This window comes from Rhinoraja longicauda, chromosome 14 (assembly GCF_053455715.1).
Source record: "Rhinoraja longicauda isolate Sanriku21f chromosome 14, sRhiLon1.1, whole genome shotgun sequence".
Lineage (NCBI taxonomy): Eukaryota > Metazoa > Chordata > Chondrichthyes > Rajiformes > Arhynchobatidae > Rhinoraja > Rhinoraja longicauda.
In genome coordinates, this window is record NC_135966.1 from 10,935,352 (window position 1) to 10,952,148 (window position 16,797).

General features: G+C 46.3%; 1 protein-coding gene and 1 non-coding gene across 2 annotated transcripts in view; one reads left to right on the forward strand and one right to left on the reverse strand.

Moving 5' to 3' along the window:
- The window catches only part of tgfbi (transforming growth factor, beta-induced), a 75,817-nt gene that overhangs the window by 11,720 nt on the left and 47,300 nt on the right, over positions 1 to 16,797 (forward strand). The gene's annotated exons all lie outside the window — the stretch shown is intronic.
- LOC144600269 (U1 spliceosomal RNA) lies at positions 9,120 to 9,283 on the reverse strand. Its single transcript, XR_013548114.1, has one exon. It is a non-coding gene; the product is annotated as a U1 spliceosomal RNA (small nuclear RNA).

A 16,797-nucleotide genomic window follows, 5' to 3' on the forward strand; every position in this document is an offset into this window, starting at 1 on the left:
CTTAAGAGCTCTATCCAGCTCTCTCTTGAAAGCATCCAACGAACTGGCCTCCACTGCCTTCTGAGGCAGAGAATTCCACACCTTCACCACCCTCTGACTGAAAAAGTTCTTCCTCATCTCCGTTCTAAATGGCCTACCCCTTATTCTCAAACTGTGGCCCCTTGTTCTGGACTCCCCCAACATAGGGAACATGTTATCTGCCTCTAATGTGTCCAATCCCCTAATTATCTTATATGTTTCAATAAGATCCCCCCTCATCCTTCTAAATTCCAGTGTATACAAGCCCAATCGCTCCAGCCTTTCAACATACGACAGTCCCGCCATTCCGGGAATTAATCTAGTGAACCTACGCTGCACGCCCTCCATAGCAAGAATATCCTTCCTCAAATTTGGAGACCAAAACTGCACACAGTACTCCAGGTGCGGTCTCACCAGGGCCCGGTACAACTGTAGAAGGACCTCTTTGCTCCTATACTCAACTCCTCTTGTTACGAAGGCCAACATTCCATTGGCTTTCTTCACTGCCTGCTGTACCTGCATGCTTCCTTTCATTGACTGATGCACTAGGACACCCAGATCTCGTTGAACCCCCCCTCCTCCTAACTTGACACCATTCAGATAATAATCTGCCTTTCTATTCTTACTTCCAAAGTGAATAACCTCACACTTATCTACATTAAACTGCATCTGCCATGTATCCGCCCACTCACACAACCTGTCCAGGTCACCCTGCAGCCTTATTGCATCTTCCTCACAATTCACACTACCCCCCAACTTAGTATCATCTGCAAATTTGCTAATGGTACTTTTAATCCCTTCGTCTAAGTCATTAATGTATATCGTAAATAGCTGGGGTCCCAGCACCGAACCTTGCGGTACCCCACTGGTCACTGCCTGCCATTCCGAAAGGGACCCATTTATCCCCACTCTTTGCTTTCTGTCTGTTAACCAATTTTCTATCCATGTCAGTACCCTACCCCCAATACCATGTGCCCTAATTTTGCCCACTAATCTCCTATGTGGGACCTTGTCGAAGGCTTTCTGAAAGTCGAGGTACACCACATCCACTGACTCTCCCTTGTCAATTTTCCTAGTTACATCCTCAAAAAATTCCAGTAGATTTGTCAAGCATGATTTCCCCTTCGTAAATCCATGCTGACTCGGAACGATCCCGTTACTGCTATCCAAATGCTCAGCAATTTCGTCTTTTATAATTGACTCCAGCATTTTCCCCACCACTGATGTCAGACTAACTGGTCTATAATTACCCGTTTTCTCTCTCCCTCCTTTCTTAAAAAGTGGGATAACATTTGCTATTCTCCAATCCACAGGAACTGATCCTGAATCTATAGAACATTGAAAAATGATCTCCAATGCTTCCACTATTTCTAGAGCCACCTCCTTAAGTACTCTGGGATGCAGACCATCAGGCCCTGGGGATTTATCAGCCTTCAGTCCCATCAGTCTACCCAAAACCATTTCCTGCCTAATGTGGATTTCCTTCAGTTCCTCCATCACCCTAGGTTCTCCAGCCCCTAGAACATTTGGGAGATTGTGTGTATCTTCCTCAGTGAAGACAGATCCAAAGTAACGGTTTAACTCGTCTGCCATTTCTTTGTTCCCCATAATAAATTCCCCTGCTTCTGTCTTCAAGGGACCCACATTTGCCTTGACTATTTTTTTCCTCTTCACGTACCTAAAAAAACTTTTGCTATCCTCCTTTATATTATTGGCTAGTTTACCCTCGTACCTCATCTTTTCTCCCCGTATTGCCTTTTTAGTTAACTTTTGATGCTCTTTAAAAGAGTCCCAATCCTCTGTCTTCCCACTCTTCTTTGCTATGTTATACTTCCTCTCCTTAATTTTTATGCTGTCCCTGACTTCCCTTGTCAGCCACAGGTGTCTCTTACTCCCCTTAGAGTCTTTCCACCTCTTTGGAATAAATTGATCCTGCAACCTCTGCATTATTCCCAGGAATACCTGCCATTGCTGTTCTACCGTCTTCCCTGCTAGGGCCTCCTTCCAATCAATTTTGGCCAGCTCCCGCCTCATGCCTCTGTAATCCCCTTTGCTATACTGCAATACCGACACTTCCGATTTTCCCTTCTGCCTTTCCATTTGCAGAGTAAAACTTATCATGTTGTGATCACTGCCTCCTAATGGCTCTTTTACCTCTAGTCCCCTTATCAGATCAGGATCATTACACAACACTAAATCCAGAATTGCCTTCTCCCTGGTAGGCTCCAGTACAAGCTGTTCTAAGAATCCATCTCGAAGGCACTCTACAAACTCTCTTTCCTGGGGTCCATTTCCAACCTGATTTTCCCAGTCTACCTGCATGTTGAAATCTCCCATAACCACCGTAGCATTACATTTTTGACACGCCAATTTTATCTCCTGATTTAACTTGCACCCTAAGTCGAGGCTACTGTTTGGGGGCCTATAGATAACTCCCATTAGGGTCTTTTTACCCTTACAATTTCTCATTTCTATCCATACTGATTCAACATCTCCTGATTCTATGTCACCCCTTGCAAGGGAATGAATATCATTCCTTACCATCAGAGCAACCCCACCCCCTCTGCCCACCTGTCTGTCTTTTCTATACGTTGTGTACCCCTGAATATTCAGTTCCCAGCCCTGGTCCTCTTGTAGCCATGTCTCAGTGATCCCTACAACATCATACTTGCCCATGACTAACTGAGCCTCAAGCTCATCCACTTTATTTTTTATACTACGCGCATTTAAGTACAACACTTTAACTTCTGTATTTACCTCCCCTCTCACATCGTTCACAATTGGCCCTGCCCTTAATTTCTTTTCCGCTCTAGAACTTCTGTTCCCATTCTTCCGAGAGTCTTTTGCAATATCTCCTGTATTCCCTTTTACCTCATCTTCATATTCACAATTTGTTAACCCCTCCCCCCCACTACTTAGTTTAAAGCCACAGGTGTCACACTAGCAAACCTGCTTGCCAGAATGTTTGTCCCCCTGCTGTTAAGATGTAACCCGTCCCTTTTGTACAAGTCACCCCTAGCCCAGAAGAGATCCCAGTGGTCCAGAAATCTAAATCCCTGCTCTCTGCACCAGTCCCTCAGCCATAAATTCATACCCTCTATCTCTCTGTTCCTGGCCTCACCAGCACGAGGTACCGGTAGCAGTCCAGAGATAACTACCTTCGACGTCCTACTTCTCAGCGTTTTTCCCAACTCTCTAAACTCCCGCTGTAGCACCTCCTTCCTCTTCCGCCCGACGTCATTCGTGCCCACGTGCACAACGACTTCAGGTTGATCGCCTTCCCTCGCTAGGATTTTCTGAAGCCGGTCTGTGATGTGTTGAACCCTGGCACCAGGGAGGCAACAGACCATCCTCAAGTCCCTCCTGCTGCCACAGAATCTTCTATCCGTCCCTCGGACTATGGAGTCACCGACCACTACGGCTCTTCCAGACTTCGGTCTCCCCTGTCGTGTATCCTTGCCAACAGGTCCGCCACTCGGACTGGAAACGTCTTCTGCCCCGACAGTTCCCAAGAGGGTATACCTATTTGCAATAGGCACAGCCACTGGGGTCTCCTGTAGTCCACGTCCACTCCCCCCGGAAACAGTCTCCCACCTTCGCTCGACCTGGACCGTTGGCGTGACAGCCTCACAATAGGTCCTGTCGAGGAAACTCTCGCATTCCCGGATGGCCCTGAGGTCATCCAACTGCCTCTCCAACTCCACCACACGTCCCTTCAGGAGCTGCACCTGGACACAGTTCTTGCAGGTGTAGCTCCCAGAAGCTCCAGCGACGTCCCTGTCTTCCCACATCCTGCAGGAAACACACCGCACCAACTTTTCCGCCATCACCTTGTGCCTATAACCAGCTCTGGCTTAAAACAATGGTATCCTCCTCACCTCAGCCTCCTCGCCGAAGACTCGCAGCCAAAGACTCGCACTTTTCTCACTGGGCACTTCCCTCACTGGTCTGCACCTGAACAGGGCTGCACCCTTTTGTGAGCCTTGCTTATATCACCAATTTAAATTGCCTGATTGTCCAATTTACCTGACTTCTCACTTAAACTGCCTGTTGAACTGTGATTAGCACTTACTTTACTGCTCAGCCAACGGGCGTCCTTGCTCTGCTCCCGGACTTTTCAATGTTCTATAGATTCAGGATCAGTTCCTGTGGATTGGAGGATAGCAAATGTTATCCCACTTTTTAAGAAAGGAGGGAGAGAGAAAACGGGTAATTATAGACCAGTTAGTCTGACATCAGTGGTGGGGAAGATGCTGGAGTCAATTATAAAAGACGAAATTGCTGAGCATTTGGATAGCAGTAACGGGATCATTCCGAGTCAGCATGGATTTACGAAGGGGAAATCATGCTTGACAAATCTACTGGAATTTTTTGAGGATGTAACTAGGAAAATTGACAGGGGAGAGTCAGTGGATGTGGTGTACCTCGACTTTCAGAAAGCCTTCGACAAGGTCCCAAATAGGAGATTAGTGGGCAAAATTAGGGCACATGGTATTGGGGGTAGGGTACTGACATGGATAGAAAATTGGTTGACAGACAGAAAGCAAAGATTGGGGATAAATGGGGCCCTTTCGGAATGGCAGGCAGTGACCAGTGGGGTACCGCAAGGTTCGGTGCTGGGACCCCAGCTATTTACAATATACATTAATGACTTAGACGAAGGGATTAAAAGTACCATTAGCAAATTTGCAGATGATACTAAGCTGGGGGGTAGTGTGAATTGTGAGGAAGATGCAATAAGGCTGCAGGGTGACTTGGACAGGTTGTGTGAGTGGGCGGATACATGGCAGATGCAGTTTAATGTAGATAAGTGTGAGGTTATTCACTTTGGAAGTAAGAATAGAAAGGCAGATTATTATCTGAATGGTGTCAAGTTAGGAGGAGGGGGAGTTCAACGAGATCTGGGTGTCCTAGTGCATCAGTCAATGAAAGGAAGCATGCAGGTACAGCAGGCAGTGAAGAAAGCCAATGGAATGTTGGCCTTCGTAACAAGAGGAGTTGAGTATAGGAGCAAAGAGGTCCTTCTACAATTGTACCGGGCCCTGGTGAGACCGCACCTGGAGTACTGTGTGCAGTTTTGGTCTCTAAATTTGAGGAAGGATATACTTGCTATGGAAGGCGTGCAGCGTAGGTTCACTAGGTTAATTCCCGGAATGGCGGGACTGTCGTATGTTGAAAGGCTGGAGCGATTGGGCTTGTATACACTGGAATTTAGAAGGATGAGGGGGGATCTTATTGAAACGTATAAGATAATTAGGGGATTGGACACATTAGAGGCAGGAAACATGTTCCCAATGTTGGGGGAGTCCAGAACAAGGGGCCACAGTTTAAGAATAAGGGGTAGGCCATTTAGAACGGAGATGAGGAAGAACTTTTTCAGTCAGAGAGTGGTGAAGGTGTGGAATTCTCTGCCTCAGAAGGCAGTGGAGGCCAGTTCGTTGGATGCTTTCAAGAGAGAGCTGGATAGAGCTCTTAAGGATAGCGGAGTGAGGGGGTATGGGGAGAAGGCAGGAACGGGGTACTGATTGAGAGTGATCAGCCATGATCGCATTGAATGGCGGTGCTGGCTCGAAGGGCTGAATGGCCTACTCCTGCACCTATTGTCTATTGTCTATTGTCTATTAAGTGTGCCAATTATTATATTATACCCGCTGAGTTACTCCAGCACTTTGCTTCTATCTTTGGTACAACCCAGCATCTGCAGTTATTTGTTTCTACCTAATTATTATATTTCCTGTATGACCATTCCTTGATACAGGAATCGTAGCCGGGTGATATGACTGTGGGTTGGTTTCATGAGTCACAAAGTTGTAGTGGTTGGAAATTTGCTTCCAAGTAATTATATACCATCATCATAATTCACACTGATCACACAACAAAAACACTGCCAGATTTCCAGTGTAGCCTTTTGCTGTGCAGATTCATGTTTCCTTATGTCATGGGTAAATAATGCTTTTATATTATGACTTGCCTCTGAAGTAAGGATGCATTGCACTTGTAGACGTTGAACAGTAATGAGAAATGTGCATTATTCTGCCCAGGAAGGAACTGCAGATGCTGGTTTAAACAAAAGATAGACACAAAAAGAGTAACTCAACGGGTCAGGCAGCATCTCTGGAGAGAAGGAATGGGCGACATTTTGGATCGAGACTCTTCTTTGGACATCTTCGGTCTAAAGAAGGGTCTCAACCCGAAACGTCACCTATTCTTTTTCTCCAGAGTTGCTGCCTGACCCGATGAGTTACTCCAGCTTTTTGTGCATTATTCTATCAGTTCCTTACTATATACAGCATCTGTGTTTTTCTCCATTGCAATCAATAAGACTTGGTTGCTAAGGGAGTTGACTCTTTTTGTGTCCTGTGTAATCATATTTTTAAAAAGATAAATCATTTGTGAAATTCAAGGGTGGAAAATGTGGTCAGCAAAATCCGTGATTTTTAGTTCTAGGTTCATAGAAACATAGAAAATAGGTGCAGGAGGAGGCCATTTGGCCCTTCGAGCCAGCACCGCCATTCATTGTGATCATGGCTGATCATCCACAATCAGTAAGCTGTGCCTGCCTTCTCCCCATATCCCTTGATTCCACTAGTCCCTAGAGCTCTATTTAGCTCTCTTTTAAATTCATCCAGTGAATTGGCCTCCACTGCCTTCTGTGGCAGAGAATTCCATTTTTCCTGCATCTTGCTTGTCCTGTCCTTTTAAAATTTTATATGTTTCTATAAGATCCCCTCTCATCCTTCTAAATTCCAGTGAATACAAGCCCAGTCTTTTTAGTCTTTCCTCATATGACAGTCCCGCCATCCCGGGAATTAACCTCATGAACCTACGCTGCACTGCCTCAATAGCAAGGACGTCCTTCCTCAAATTAGGAGACCAAAACTACACACAATATTCCAGATGGGTCTCACCAGGGCCCTATACAACTGCAGAAGGACCTCTTTACTCCTATACTCAAATCTTCTCGTTATGAAGGCCAACATGCCATTAGCTTTCTTCACTGCCTGCTGTACCTGCACGCTTACTTTCAGTGACTGGTGTATGAGGACACCCAGGCCTCGTTGCACTTCTCCTTTACCTAATCGGACACCATTGAAATAATAATCTGCCTCCTTGTTTTTGCCGCCAAAGTGGATAACCTCACATTGATCTACATTATACTTCATCTGCCACGCATCTGCCCACTCACTCAACCTGTCCAAGTCACCCTTGGTATTACTGCCACAGAAAGCAAGAATGGAACAAGAATCTCGGCAGCGTTCAATAAAGTGGAGTGCATCTCCAGAAACTACTTCTGAGATAGGCACAAAGTGCTGGAATAACTCAATGGGTCAGGCAGCATCTCTGGGGAAAAAAAGGATGGGTGAAGTTTCAGGTCAAGACACTTCTTCAGACTGACTCAGAGTTAATTAATAGCACTATCTTGTTTGAAATCGGGCACTGTTGTAACAACAAGACACCACCATCTTTTATAGAGAGTCATAGAGTCATACAGCTTGGTCCTTTGGCCCGACGAGTCTGTGCCGACCATCGATCACCTCATACACTACTTCTACCCTACTCACTAGGAACAATTTACAGAAGCCAATTATCCTACAAACCTGTACGTATTTCGAATGTGGGAGGAAACTGGAGCACCCAAAGAAAACCACGCAATCACAGGGAGAAACTATGCAGACAGCACCCATAGTCAGCATCGAACCTGGTCTCTGGCGTTGTTATAGACAATAGTAAGATTAAATGAGAACTTACCAGTTCGAGGTTTGATCTGTATTTTATGAGGAGTTACGATGAGGGACTACGTGAAGACCCCGTCCAGCACGCGTGCGCGACATTCTTCAAAGCAGCGGTGTGGATTCACAGAAAAAACACAACGATTGAAATAAATATAGTAAAGAAAAAATAAGAACTTGATTACCAGTTGATCTGTATAAAAAAGGGTGGGAGCGGAGGGCACGTAGTCCCTCATCGTAACTCCTCATAAAATACAGATCAAACCTCGAACTGGTAAGTTCTCATTTAATCTTACTATTTTATTTCGGAGTCACGTGAGTGACTACGTGAAGACTTCAAAGCTTCTGTGATTCCGAACCGTGTACCAGCTCATGCTTCACTCACTGTCTGAAGACCTTAGAGGGAGGAAGTATGTTATCGCGATCAAGAAACCTGTTTGTGAACAAAAAAGGTTTATTAATGACAACAAAAACAGAGAGCTCCCCAGGGCTCAAATTAAATATTATCTGCAGACTCTAAAATTCTGTCTGCAAATGTAGCAGGTTGCGCCAGCGGTTTATTATAAAACCTTTGGAAAGTTCTTTCCGAGGACCATCCTGCTCTGGCCAGAGTATGGTCAATTGGCACGTCCATTTGACTAGCCGCCGACGTAGATGCAGCCCTGGTGGAGTGAGATTTGTAAACATTCGTATTGACTCCCGCGGACTTAAGCACCTGCTTGAGCCACCTTGAAATGGTTTGGCTCGTCACCTGACCATGAGGCTTCTTGTGGCTTATCCATAAGGCTTTTTCTCTCCCTCTTAAGTTGTATGTTGTGTCTATGTAATTGGCGAGGTGGTCTTGGCACACAGCCGTGGTTCAGATGAATATGCCCAGAACTCCATGACTGGAGGCGTGGTACCTGGTCTAGTTTGTTTGACCAGTCCCTGAATATGGAATGTGAAACAGTCCAATGACTCTGTCATGCTGTCGAGCCTCAGAAGGTGGAGGGATTGTACCCTTTAAGCTGACACTAGTGCCATGAGCATGACTGATTTCAGTGTAAGTTGTTCCAGCGTGAGTGCCCTGGGCGGTGGCCATCCCCTAAGGTACGTCAGCACAATGCTGACATCCCAGATCTGAGTGTACCTTGGTCTGGAGGAGTTAGTATTAAAAATGCCCCTCATGATTTTGATTCCTAGTGGATGGGACCCCAAAGCCAGTTGTCCTGCTGCTGGAACCAAATAAGCTGACAACGCACTCCTGGCTGTATTTATGGCGCTGTAGCTGAGTCCTTCCTGATGTAATCCAACCAGGAATTGCACAACACTGGTGGGTGTCGCTGTAGTGTAGGTAGTTCCTGTTTTGGAGCAATACCGTTCCCATTTTAACAGGGGAGAGAGCGAACGCAGTCCCCCACTACCACAAATTTTGCAGTCGAGTATCCCGCATTTGGGGACATCGCAGGCGTCAGCACACCCGAAGTGCAATGGGATAGCCTTGTCCTGGGAAAACCTCCTGAGTGATCAAGGTATCTCCCCTGCCAGGTAAGTATTCCTTATATTGGTCAGGTATTGTCTCCTGGTGGACTCCCGGTGGGATGCGGTCATCATGTTGATGGCGTCCTCAGACAGTCCCAGGCCCAGTAGAGGTCTTTTTAGAATCTGCAAGCCAGGAGATTGACTCTGTCATGGCACGGGTGACTAATGCCTGACACTGGGTGGATTAATAATTCCGGACTGCTGGGGACGGAATCCAATTGAATCTTCCGTAATACCCGACTGATGAGGCAGAAGGGAGGAAAAGCATAAAAGAACATTTTTCCCCCAATACAGCGTGAATGCATCAACTGCTGCTGCCTCAGGGTCTGGTTCCCAAGCGACATACGTTGGTACCTGGTGATTCAGCCTGGATGCAAATAGATCGATATCTGGTGTGCCATTTTGCTTTGTAATTTCGGCAAATATTTTGGGATTTAACATCCATTTGATGTTATCGTTAAATTTGCGTGACCTGGTGTCTGCCACTGTATTTTTGACCAATTTATCACACGATATTGACTTTATACCACACATGTGGTTGATATAAGCCACCACCGTGGTATTATCTAATTGCAACCGGACATGTGCATGATGCGTATTAGATGCATATGCTTTTAAACCATAAAACGCACCCAACATTTCTAAATAGTTGATACCCCGTGTCTGTAGGCAAGATGATTCAGAATTAGTCCATCTGCCCCCTGTGCTGGATAGCATGTTAGTTGCTCCCCAGCCCAAGGCACTGGCATCCGTTTGAATGGTTAATACTGGGTTGGAGATAATTATGGGACTGGAACTGAGGCTAATGTTCCTTGTCCACCATTGTAACTCTGTAATGGATTCAGCAGTTAAATACATGCTCGGTCAACGTGACCTGAGTTTTGCTTTAGTTCGTGCACTTTTGTTCTTTGTAAATTTTGGTAGTGCAAAGGCCCAAATTGTACAGCTGGAAAAGCTGCTACCATTTTACCAATAGCTCTAGCTACCTGCCGTATGGTTGGCTGACGTTTATGCATTAGTTCGTGGCATGATAGTGCCAATTGTGATGCTTTCCACTTTGGCAGAGTTACAACCATGCGAACAGTATCAATCGTAAATCCAAGATAGTCCATGGTAGTGGACGGTGTAAAATTGGATTTATCTGGATGTATGACAAACCCCAAAGTTTCAAACAAACGTTTGGTGGCTGCTACTGCCAAAATAGCTGTCTCCAAGGTTTCCCTATCTAAGTACGCCATGACTATATGCTTTTGTTTTGTCAATAATGCCAAGGCGGGTTTTAAGCTTCTAGTGAAACCTTGGAGCGGAGGTTAGTCCATTTGGTAAGGCTTTAAATTGACATAGCTGTTTCATCCAGATAAATTTTTAATTATTTACGGTGCTCCTTGTGTATGGGTACTGAGTAGTAGGCATCTTTTAAATCAATGCCTGCTAGAAAGTACCCTGTAGACACAAATTCCAAAGGTTCATGTTTTGTTCTTTCAATGACACCTTTTGCTAGTAGCCTCACAAGTTCAGCTTGACCCTCTTGTTTGTCTTTGACTGAGAGGGTGAATACCCTTTGGGGTATGTGCTGAACTGGCGGAATGTTTTCATGAACAAAGTCAATTTTATAGCCATGAATGCAGGTTAGTATGTATTTGTCATTAGTGATGGTTTCCCATGCATGCAAAAAACAAGTGCAATCTCCTCCCTGTTAGTATAGAGTCCCTACTGCTCATATGCCGAAAGGTACCAGACCCACCTACCTCCATGGTGATTGGTGTTAATTCTTCTTCTGCCTCTTCGCTGGACGATGAGGTGTCTGCTGGGCTGTAGAGGGCTGCTGTTGACGTTGATGTTGTTGTTGGGGGGTGGCGCATTTTCCATGGGGTCCGCTCTGGGCCCTGGCCTAAAAGGCTTACGGGGAATGGTTGCGGACCCCGAGCTTTCACCAGTCCCATATGGTGGTTTATGACTGGTGGACGCCGTGAGGTACTGCCGCCTGGGTTTGTTAGGTCTGCTCGGTCCCAAGCCTGCCCTCACGAGACCAAAGGTCTTGGATTCTTCCTCTAGGTCTTTCACCTTTTTTGGGAGATCCTTTCCAAAAAGCAGAATTGGAGGTTCTGAACCCGGTGTTTTGCAGAGTCCCGCAAACTTAGGGTTGAGGGCAGGCTTGATAATTTCCGTAAACCATTTGGTATTGAGTGGTGCACAGCAGAGCTAGTGTATCTTGCTGATTTGTGGAAATGTCCACACCATCAATGGACCGAGCATATGATGTTATCGCTGCAGTCAGTTTAAGGATTTTCTGGAGCTTCAACTCCAGGTTCCTGCCCCAAATGTCCCCAAATTTGGCTGTTTACAGCTGGTACATTTAATGATGTACAATTTTCTGGGGCTGTGTATAGCTCAAGAGCCTCATTGACCACCCGTTCTTGTAGGGTTTTTGAGGACAGGTGGTCAATGCTGGCTGCAAGTTTCGGCTCTAAAGGCCGACCCCCTCGTGGAATGTCCACGTAGCGGTTGACCACACCCAGCAGCTCTTCCTGATCCTGTACACTCTGCGTACTCCGGACATCTTCAGCCAACAACCCCTCTTCTTGACCAGCCCAGACCTGGTCGCCAATGCTGCCTTCAAACGAAGGTGAGGCAATGGCCAGTGCCCCTAAAGGGCACTGCGGGAGTGCCTGGGCGATCTGGGCCCTCCCTTGGCGAGTCTGCTGCTGCTCTCAGCAGATCTCGCTGGAGCATTGCTCCATAAGCCGTTTTAGGCTTAGGCGGCTGCCAGTGCCGCTGTGTAGCGGTGTAGCATCTTCGTCTGAATCGTCCAGACACTACCGCCCGGTTCTGGCTGCAGGTACCTCCAGCCCGCTGCTCAGGCTGCACTAGCGGTGCTGGGCTCGGCTCGGTAGTTGTGCCGCCTCTTGCCCCCCCTCCAAAGAACGTTCCTCAACGGAAAACGAACGGGGGCGACTGCAAATTTCTTTCCTCTGGTCTTGGTCATCTTGGGACCTATAGCAGACCAGAGAGAAAATACTTACGGCCACGGTAGAACTTACCTGTCGGCCCGACTTTTTAGTTTGTAGCGGGAGCACCTTGAACTCCCGTTCGTCGCGGTGCACTGCATGAACGCTAATGTCGCGCACGCGTGCTGGACGGGGTCTTCACGTAGTCACTCACGTGACTCCGAAATAAAATAGACAATAGGTGCAGGAGTAGGCCATTCGGCCCTTCGAGCCAGCACCACCATTCAATGTGATCATGGCTGATCATTCTCAATCAGTACCCTGTTCCTGCCTTCTCCCCGTACCCCCTGACTCCGCTATCCTTAAGAGCTCTATCTAGCTCTCTCTTGAATGCATTCAGAGAATTGGCCTCCACTGTCTTCTGAGGCAGAGAGTTCCACAGATTTACAGCTCTCTGACTGAAAAAGTTTTTCCTCATCTCTGTTCTAAATGGCCTACCCCTTATTCTTAAACTGTGGCCCCTGGTTCTGGACTCCCCCAACATTGGGAACATGCTTCCTGCCTCTATCGTGTCCAACCCCTTAATAATCTTATATGTTTCGATAAGATCCCCTCTCATCCTTCTATGCAGCAACTTTACCGCTGCACCACTCTGCCACTCCTTCTACGGTTGTTCTGTTTAGCAGTATGCCTATAGCTAATCTTACTTGCATCTTGTATTTGCATCTTATAAATACACCTACTAGAATAGTTGGGCCCTCTTAAATATATGTCACATCGCATCTCCTGGTACATGGGTCCTTTAGTTCTGTGTTGCAACCAATGGGTTTTCCATTTTTTAAATGTCATTGTAATGATATCCCATCAAATAATAATTTCCAAGAATAACTATTTGATGGCGATAACATTAATCTTTCAAATTTTTACTTTGACTTTAGGAACATATAATAATGGAAATAATGCATATCCCTCCCTCCCTCCCTCTCTCCAATAAACCCTCCAAGATGGTGACATAGAAACATAGAAAATAGATGCAGGAGTAGACTATTCGGCCCTTCGAGCCAGCACCGCCATTCAATATGATCATGGCTGATCATTCAAAATCAGTAGCCCATTCCTGCTTTCGCCCCATATCCCTTGATTCCATTAGCCCTAAAAGCTATATCTAACTCTCTCTTGAATATATCCAGTGAATTGGCCTCCACTGCCTTCTGTGGCCGAGAATTCGACCAATTCACATCTCTCTGGGTGACAGCCCAGGTGACTCTTTGTGTGCCAGTCACAGAAGTGGATCAGTAATCACGCATTACAATCACTCCACTCTTTTAAATATCTGTACACTGTGGGTGGCTCGATTGTAATCATGTAATGTCTTTCCGCTACTGGTTACTTCGGTACACGTGACAATAAACTAAACTCAAACTCAAGCATCTACAATGCAGGACTGTCACAACATTGAAAAGGCAGGTACATGGACATTGGGCAACATTGGACAGGTACATGGATAGGAAAGGTTTAGAAGAACATGGGCAGGTGGGACTAGCATTAATGGGGCATTTTGGTTGGAATGCACAAGTTGAGCTGAAGGGCCTGTTTGCATGCAGTATGACTCTCTGACTTTATTACGATCCACTACACAACCACACTGGATAAAATATATAGTTCTTAAGCAAACAGTAAATCTGAGGAGACTGGACATGGAATTCTGTATGGGCTACAGGTCTGAAGAAGGGTCTCGACTCCAAAACGTCCCCTATTCCTTTTCTCCAGAGATGCTGTCTGCCCCGCTGAGTTACTCCAAATTTGTATCCATCTTTGGTTCAAGCCAGCATCTGCAGTTCCTTTCTACACAGTGCAGGGATGAACTGTTGTTACGGGCAGTCAGGTCTGCCAAGAAGGCAAGATTTCATAAATGCTGTAAAGGAGGAAAGTAATCATCTCTGAGAAAGCACAGAGAGCAGCAACAGCTGCGCGACCATTGAGTCAGAACATTCTCATTTAGAAAGTATCGAAGCTCTCTGGAGCTTGGAGATGTGTACGTATGGTTCTCAGAGCATGAGTCCTCCTGGGTGCTTTGCTGTAGACAATGTTATGAAATTCTATCCCAGTGTGGTTTTTAAATGGCAAGCAGCCAGGTGTGAACATAACTAATGTTGGATGCTTAAAAATAAAAGTTCATTTAAGACACGATGGCGCCGAGGTAGAGTTGCTGCCTTACAGGGCCGGGCCGGGTTCGATCCTGACTACGGGTGCTGCCGGCATGGAGTTTGTACGTTCTCCCTGAGACCACGTGGGTTTTCTCTGGGTGCTCCGGTTTCCACCCACGCACCAAAGATGTACAAACTTGGCTTCGGTGAAAATTGTAAATGGCCCCTAGTGTGTGGGATAGTGCTAGTGTGCGGGGATCACTGGTTGGCGTGGATTCGGAGGGCCGAATGGCCTGTTTCCACGCTGTATCTCTAAACTAAACTAAACCAAACTAAACATACAAAGCTGTTTTATCAAATTTTTTTTTTCAGTCGTCTTAGTTAAGGAAGTTTTTTTAGTCCATGGAAACAGGCCCTTCGGCCCAACAAGTCCACGCCAACCACTGAGCCAGATTAAGATGGCGCTGAAACCAGGCGACTGCATGCTGGTCCTAGAAGTAGATCTGCAATCACTCATTACAATCGCTCCACTCTTTTAAACCTCTACTCCAACAGCAGCATTTCTTACTTTCACTATACGTTATTCCCTTTATCCTGTATCTGTACACTGGACGGCTCGATTGTAATCATGTACAATCTTTCTGTTGACTGGGTGGCACGTAACAAGAAAAGTTTGACAATAAGCTAAAAGTGACAATAAACTAAATTAAACTAAACCCTTTCATACAAGTTCTAAGTTATCCCACTTTCACGGCCATTCCTCCCTGTCCACTGGCATCGTCCCGCCATCCCTCAAAATCGCTGCTGTCACCCCCATTCTGAAAAAACCTGGTCTCAACCTTGACACCCCAAACAACTTCAGACCAAGCTCCAACCTACCCTTTCTGTCCAAAGTTTTGGAACGTGCTGTAGCTTCTCAACTCAAATACCACCTCTCTATCAATAACCTGTATGAAACTTTCCAATCCGGATTCCGCTCCAACCACAGTACTGAAACTGCGCTCCTCAAAATCACAAACGACCTTTTCCTCTCCTCTGACGCTGGCAACCTCAACATCCTCATCCTACTTGACCTCAGTGCCGCCTTTGACACCATAAATCACTCCATTCTCCTCACCCGACTTGAAACCTCCTTTAACATCACCGGCACAGCCCTATCCTGGATCAAATCTTACCTCTCTGACAGGCACCAGTTCATCTCCATTAACAACTGTAAATCCCCCACCGCTCCCCTCCCCCAAGGTGTCCCCCAAGGCTCAGTCCTTGGCCCCCTCCTCTTCATCCTCTACCTGTTCCCCCTTGGTCAATTAATCCGCCATCATGGTCTCAACGTCCACTGCTTCGCCGATGATATCCAGCTCCTCATCTCCACCAAGTCAATCTCCACCACCACACACTCTACACTGACAAACTGCATCACTGAAATAAAATCTTGGCTTCAATCAAATTTCCTCAAACTCAACTGCAACAAATCTGAAATCATCATCATTGGTCCAAAAACGCTCACCAAATCCACCTAAAACTTCATCCTCAATATTGATGGTCTCCCAGTATCCACCTCACCTCACATCCGGAATCTTGGAATCATCTTTGATCAAACCCTCTCCTTCGACAAACACATCAAACACATCACAAAGACAGCCTTCTTCCACCTCAAAAACATTGCCCGTCTCCGTCCATCCCTCTCCTCCACAGCTGCAGAAACCCTCATCCACGCCTTCATCACCTCCCGTCTGGACTACTGCAACAGCCTCCTCTATGGCTCACCCTCAAAAATCATCAGTAAACTTCAATACATTCAAAACTCCGCTGCCCGTCTACTCACCCACTCCCCGATCTGTGACCATATCACCCCCGTCCTTTACAAGCTCCACTGGCTCCCCATCCCCCAGAGAATCCAGTACAAAATCCTCCTCATGACCTACAAAGCCCTCCATAACCTGGCCCCATCCTACCTGACTGACCTCCTCCACAGGCACACTCCCACCTGCACCCTCCACTCTGCTGCTGCCAACCTCCTGTCCCCCCCCCCCATCCGGACCAAACTCAGATCCTGGGAGGACAGGGCTTTCTCCATCACTGCTCCCACCCTCTGGAACTCACTACCCCAAACCGTCAGAGACTCCTCCTCACTCACCACATTCAAAACATCACTGAAGTCTCACCTGTTCAGCACTGCCTTCAACCACTGACCGTCACCTCACCTTCTGTCTCCTTTTTCTGTTCGTTTACTTATTTATCTATTTATTTCTTCTCTATGTTCTAGTAACCCCTGTAAAGCGTCTTTGAGTGTTTGAAAAGCGCTATATAAATGTAATGCATTATTATTATTATTATTATTCCCTAAACATTAGGGGCAATTTACAGAGACCAATTAACCCAAAAACCCACACTCTTCATATTTTGGGGAAAAACCCGTGTGGTCACAGGCAC